Source organism: Bombina bombina, chromosome 10 (genome assembly GCF_027579735.1).
Source record: "Bombina bombina isolate aBomBom1 chromosome 10, aBomBom1.pri, whole genome shotgun sequence".
NCBI lineage: Eukaryota > Metazoa > Chordata > Amphibia > Anura > Bombinatoridae > Bombina > Bombina bombina.
Window position 1 is genome coordinate 114889397 of NC_069508.1, and position 7737 is coordinate 114897133.

Sequence of the window (7737 nt, forward strand, 5' to 3'; positions counted from 1 at the left end):
TTTTAACAACAAGCATTTCAATGTGCATTCTTTAAAAAATGTAATAACATCAATTGGCGGGGGGGGGCTCATCTGGAAAGTTTTGCCAAAGGGGTGACCCACAGTGTGAGACTTTGAAAACCTCTGATCTAAACCATCCTGCAAAAACTGAAGAATTCTAGGAATTCTAAAAGAATGCCAGGAATAATCATGGTTGATACACCAAGAAATATAAGTTTTCCAAACTTTGTGATAAATTTTCCTAGAAACAGGCTTGCGAGCCTGAATCAGAGTGTTAATCACAGAGTCAGATAATTCTCTATGACTGAGAACTAAGTGTTCAATGTCCATGCCATCAAGTGTAGAGACTTTAGATCTGGATGGAAGAAGGGACTTTGAGACTGAAGGTCTGGCCTTAGAGGAAGAGGCCATGGCGGGCAACTGGATATTTGGACCAGGTCAGCATACCAAATCCTGTAAAGCCAGGTCACGCTGGGGCTATTAGGATTACAAATGACAGTTTCAATTTTATTTTGTAAATCACTCTGGAGAGTAGGATAGAAGGCGGAAATATATAAGCAGGCTGGAAAGACCAAGAGACTGCTAGAGCATCCAATACCTCTGCTTGAGGATCCTTAGACCTCGCAAGGTACCTGGGAAGTTTGTTTAAATGAGAGGCCATAAGATCTATTTCTGGTAGGACCCAGTTTTTTACAATCAGATAGAACAGATCTTGGTGGAGAGACCACTCTCCTGGATGATGGTACTGACAACTGTGGTAGTCTGCCTTCCAATTGTGTACTCCTGTGATGTGAATCGCAATGATGAAGCAGGAATTGGTTTCTGTCCAAAAGAGGATTTGAGATACTTCTATCATGTTTAGGGAACTGCAAGTTCCCCCTTGATGACTGACATAAGCTATTGCCTTAAAGGGACAGTCAACACCAAAATTGTTATTGTTTAAAAAGATAGATAATGCCTTTACTACCCATTCCCCAGCTTTGCACAACCAACATTGTGATATTAATATACTTTATAACATTTAAACCTCTAAATTTCTGCCTGTTTCTAAGCCACTTATCACATGCACTTGCTAATTATGCTATTTTACTGCATTGATTGGTCCGTAGAACATTTAAATCAAATCCACCCTGATGTATGTACAGTATATACGTGTGTATATATATATATATATATATATATATATATATATGTGTGTGTATAGATCCCAGTACGACCTCTCCTTGACTTGACTTCAGGGGGCTTCTTTTGCTCGTCCTACCTGGTCTGTAATCACCACAGATGCAAGTCTTTCAGGTTGGGCAGCTGTCTGGGGGTCTCTGACAGCACAATGAGTTTGGAATCCTTGGAATCACTTTAGAGACCTCTCCTCAGACACTCCCTCATCTATGCGAGACCATTATCCTCAAAATTTGTATGAATTAACAGGTCCTCTGGATGCTCAATTACCGTCAACTCCCGATATGGCTTCCAACATAGTAGATGTCCTGACTCATGAACCTCATGCAAGATTTACTCAATAAAGCAATTAAAGGCTCTGCTGCTGAAAAGCGAAGAGACATCACAGCCATTGGAGAACGTACAGATGCTCAGGAGAGAAAACATGAAGATTTGGCTAAAGACCATGCCAATCTTCTCTCATACTCTCAAAACTTAGCCCTTCAGATCTCAGACCTTGTACTCAAGCTTGCGGATACAGGAGGAAACAAAGTTCCAATGTAAACAAATACTTAAAAATTTAAATCACACGATCGTTCATGCGAATGATAGGATCGGGTCAGGGGGAATGCCTATGACGCTAGGCACGCCCTCCAGTCCATGATCCCATTTAGGCTATGCCTTCAGGACATCCAAACAGCTAGGACGTTCCATGCTATCTAAACTGCGCTAAAGCCCAACACAGTTAAGACAGCATGTAACATCCTAAGAGCGGGAAGGGGTTAAAGCCCAGAGCAAAGTAAAAGGCTCCAAGTAGATAGATGATTGTCATTTCTATGGCAATCATCTGCTACCTAAAGACACCTTTTTTAACCCCTTAAGGACCAGCGACGTACCCTGTATGTCAGTGGCCTTTTTTTGGGACTTGATTGTTTTATAGCGCGGTCTTGCCACCAGCGTTGAGACTGCTCTATTCCACAAAGCCTGCTGGAGGGAGGGCATTAATAGTGTGTTCTTGCTAGACTTGTGCTATTATGTCCTGAAAAAACCCTTAACGACCAGTGACATACAGGATACATTGTGGTCATTAAGGGGTTAAAAATAGGTAATCCCCTTTTTATGTGAACAGTATTGTGTGTAAGAGTGTTGTCTTCCAGGCATTTGTCAACGACGTCTTTCGTGACCTCCTCAATCGCACTGTCATCGTCTACTTGGATGATACCCTTGTTTTCTCTTCCACTTTAGAGGAGCAACACAGGGACGTGAGACAGGTGCTTCTTCGTCTCAGGGATAACTCTTTGGTAGCGAAGCTAGAAAAATGTGAGTTTGATCAATTCCGGATCCAATTTCTTGAATATGTTATCTCGAAGGATCCTGCTAAACTCACCGCTGTACTAGAATGGCCTCAACCTACCTTCTTAAAAGAATTACAGAGGTTCTTGGGGTTCTCCAATTATTACCGCAAGTTCATAAAGACCTTTTCTCAAACAGTCGCTCCTCTCACTGAATTGACTAGACGGATGTCAGGTTTATGCCTGTCTTACTGCCCCTTTAACTAATCTCCAGTATCTCCATAAATACCAGCTTCCCACTTACCTCCTTGCTTGGTATTGTTCATTTTGCAACTAACTAAGCTGCATTCTGATTAGCTCTCCAGCACCAGAGTATCACGCCTGTTACAACCATTCTTCCTGTCTGAACTCTACTCAGCGCAACCGGATCTGCCGCCTCTGTGACGTCACACGCCAAGCAGAGCGCTTGTCAGCTCTCCTCTCTAAGCGAAACTGCTTCATTCCGAGCTGCCCTGAAAACACTGTTCTACCTAAACCCTTTTGCCTCAGATTACCAGGTACTAACTATACGCATTACTTGTTTACTCATGTATTATTTGGCCAATCCTAATTTTTCTACTTTGCGCATAAAATCAGCTTAATTTTGTGTTACTATTTTTTCTCTGACTTCTAGCTCACAGTCAGGTTGCGGTTTCAATGTCTCCCCGCTAATGCTTGTGAAGCCTTACCTACCTGTGAGCCATTACTCATATATCAACTGCAAACTGTGTCTGTTGTGCTTTAACACATTGCTTTGGGGTAATGCCTATGTAACTGCTCTTTGTACACAATTCGCTACAACTACTTAATATACTGCTAACTCAGTGGCTGTGGTCCAATCCATACTCTGTTTTGTTGCAGGCATACTTGTGAGCCTGACAGAAATACCAAGCCAAAAGATAAAATGGACCCAACTGAAATGGCCTCACACATACATACGCTTACTACTAAAGTTGATCTCCTTACTGAAGGACTTAACACACTTAAGTTAGAAAATGACAACTTAAAAACATACATTAAAGAAGTTGTGGAGAGGAAACCCCCTCCACAAGAACCGCATATCAGCTACCCAGAACCCTTCTCTGGGGACAGAAAGGTTTTTAGAGAATTTAAAAACTCATGCTACCTATTGTTTACCCTTAAGCCTTTCACTTACCCCAACGATAGGGTAAAAGTTATGACTACAATTTCCTATCTCAGAGCTGAGCCCAGAGCATGGGCAAATACTTTCCTCGAACATAATGATGATATCCTCAATTCTCTAGACTCCTTCTTCTCTGCTTTAGCACAAATTTATGAGGACCCCTTCAAACAACAAACAGCTGAAAATGCTATGAGGTCCCTAAAGCAGAGGAAAAGAGAGGTAGAGGAATATATAGCATAATTTAAGAGGTGGGCCCCTGACACCCAGTGGAACAACTTGTCCCTTCGTAACCAATTTAGGCTAGGACTCTCTGAGGCCATTAAGGATGAGTTGTCACGTACTCAAATACCACCAACGCTAGAACAGCTCATAGACCTCAGCATTAGCATTGATAGGAGACTTAGGGAAAGACATCACGAAAGATCCACCCATGATTCACACCTTAGGCAAAAACCCACACCAACTACTGTCAATACATACCCTAAATCCCTACCGGAACCAATGGATATCGCTTTCTTGCGGGGACCCCTAAGTACTCAGGAGAAGCTAAGACGTAGGTCTCTGAACTTATGCATGTACTGTGCCGCAGATGATCATGGGGTAAAGGACTGTCCAAATCTTCCCCGTCAGAAAAAGGGTAAGCAAAACACACCCTCTTGTTCTATTAAAACTGTACTAAAATCTAGCCATTACTGCAATATGCCTCTTGTATTACAGTGGGACCAATCACGAGTGAACGTTCAAGGGATTATTGACTCAGGAGCCTCCCTTTCATACTTGGATGTGAATTTCTGTAACATAAATAAAATACCCCTTCTCAAGAAATTGTGTCCTGTTCCTTTAAGAGGTATAGATGGTGAACTCTTGTCCTCAGGACCTGTCTTATATGAAACCATTCCTATTCTCATGTCAACCCCCTGTAACCATAGAGAATTTGTTAAGTTTGATGTAATCACATCCCCTGATTTTCCTCTAATTTTAGGCTTAGAGTGGCTCAGGCAACACGACCCTTGTATCTCTTGGTCCTCACTTTCAATTCAATTTAACTCTAGTTACTGTAAATCCACCTGTTTCCCACACTTACTTCTACAGCCACCTACAGATTCTCACATACCTATTGTCCCACCAGAATATCAAGAATTCTCCCATGTATTCAGTAAAACTGAATCCGAAAATCTCCCTCCACACAGACCGTATGACTGCCCTATAGATTTACTTCCTGGAGCAGTCATACCCTGTGGACATATTTTTCCACTGTCTAAACCAGAGCTACAACACCTAAGAACCTATCTTGATGATAACTTGAAAAAGGGTTTCATGAGACCCTCAACCTCTCCATCCGCCGCTGGAATCTTCTTTGTGAAAAACAAAGATGGTTCACTCAGATCGATAGTCGACTACAGACAACTGAACAAAGTTACTGTAAAGAATCGCTACGCCCTACCCCTCATATCCGAATTAATAGAGCGTCTAGAGGGATCCAAAATTTTTACCAAGCTGGATCTCCGTGGAGCTTATAATTTGATCAGAATGCGGGCAGGAGATGAATGGCTGACAGCATTCCGTACACGGTATGGGTTGTTCGAATATGTCGTCATGCCATTCGGCCTCTGCAATGCTCCTGCCACATTCCAGCATCTGATCAACGACATTTTCAAGGATATTTTGGACTCCTTTGTGGTAATATATCTGGACGATATTCTCATTTTTTCTAAAACCCTAGCAGAACATAAGAATCATGTCCGCCAAGTTCTCACACGCCTACAAAGTAATTCATTGTTTGTGAAAGCAGAAAAATGTATTTTCCATACCAACAGCATCCCCTTCCTCGGATACATTATATCTGACAAAGGCATATGCATGGATAACAATAAAATCCAGGCAGTTCTGAACTGGCCGATTCCTACCACTAGGAAAGAGGTCCAAAGCTTCCTTGGATTCGCAAACTTTTATAGGAAGTTTATTAAGAACTATTCCATGCTCGCAAAACCCCTTACTAATTTAACCAAACAGAACATCAAATTTGCATGGACACCCTGCGCTCAAACTGCTTTCGACCATCTAAAAACAAGTTTCACTACAGCTCCAATACTCAGATATCCTAACACAGAATTACCTTTTGTATTGGAAGTCGATGCATCTGACTACGCTCTTGGCGCAGTCCTGTCACAAAGAGATGCATTCCAACAACCTCTACATCCAGTCGCCTACTACTCCAGGACTCTAACTGACGCAGAGAGACAATACCCGATCGGCGAAAAAGAGCTTCTTGCAATCAAAGCAGCATTCGAACAATGGAGACACTTACTTGAAGGCTCCACTACACCCACCATAGTATATACGGATCACCGTAACTTGCAATACCTGAAGACCACCAGAACTCTTTCAGCACGCCAAGTACGTTGGAATCTATTCTTCTCTAGGTTCAATTACCTCATCACTTACCGGCCTGCCAATAAGAACGGAAAGGCAGATGCTCTATCACGTTTGCCAGGTATTGAACATCACTCGCCTACCCCTCAATTGGTTATCCCCAAGGAAAACATTCTTCTCTTCTCATTTGACACTACTACATACCTACGGACAGAACAAACTAAAGACACAACAATACCTGTTAACTTATTACTCAAGAACTCAGATGGTCTCTATTGCTACCAGGGCAAGATATACATCCCACCATCACTTCGCAACCAGCTACTGAAATCTGTTCATGATTCACCCATGGGGGGACACTGTGGCATAACTAAAACCAAGGAACTAATACTCAGATCCTATTGGTGGCCAACTATCACATCTGATGTGGCCATGTACATTAACTCCTGTTATGTTTGTACTACTACAAAGAGGATTAAAAGACCACCTTTCGGTTTGTTACTATCTATTCCTACTCCGGATAAGCCATGGCAGCACATTGCTCTCGACTACATTGTGGACTTACCATACTCTAGTAATTACACAACAATTTTAGTCGTTGTGGACTTATTCAGCAAAATGCTTCACCTGATACCATATCACAAGTTACCTACAGCTGCTGAAACCATACATCTACTAATGACTAACGTATTTAAATTACATGGCTTGCCCTCTAACATCCTCACAGATCGTGGATCGCAATTCACCAGTGCCCTATGGTCTGCCTTCTGCGAACAATTCTGCATCGAGAAGAGATTATCTTCCTCATATCATCCACAGACTAACGGGCAAACTGAGCGGTGCAATCAGTGGGTGGAACAGTTTCTACGCTCTTACTGTCATACTGCACAAAACACTTGGTCCCAATACCTCCATTATGCCGAATTTGTATTTTACAATACTGTACATTCCACTACCAAACAGACTCCTTTCTATGTTAACTACGGGTTTCACCCCAAATTTCAATTTCTCCCTGAAAAAATTCCAGATCACCCACATATTTCCGATCTCACCTCCTCCATTGTCACCAACTTTGCAACCATCAAACAAACCATTGACACTGCTAAAGTTGTGCAAAAGAGGTATTATGATCGTAAACATATTCCTCCTCCTGCTTATTCTGTTGGTGACCTTGTGTGGCTTTCCACCAAAAATCTACGTTTATGTACACCCTCAAGGAAACTCTCACCTTTGTTCATAGGTCCGTTTCCCATCCAGCGCATCATCAACTGTAATGCTGTCCGTCTCACACTACCTCCCACGCTCAAGATACACCCTACATTCCATGTATCTTTGCTTAAACCCTATAAACATCTACGTGATCATCCAACTGGACAATCCCTACCTCCGGTCTCTATTGACCCAAACATGGAGTATGAAGTAGAGAACATCCTAGATTCTAGAAGACGAAGAGGCATTCTACAGTACCTGATTAAATGGAAGGGTTATTCCTCAGAACATAACTCCTGGGAACCATCATCCAACATATCAGCTCCTAGACTCATCTCCAGATTCCATCAACGCAACCCTGACCGTCCCGCTTCTTGAGCACCGGAGTTGCTCTTAGGTGGGGGAGTCCTGTCAGGTTTATGCCTGTCTTACTGCCCCTTTAACTAATCTCCAGTATCTCCATAAATACCAGCTTCCCACTTACCTCCTTGCTTGGTATTGTTCATTTTGCAACTAACTAAG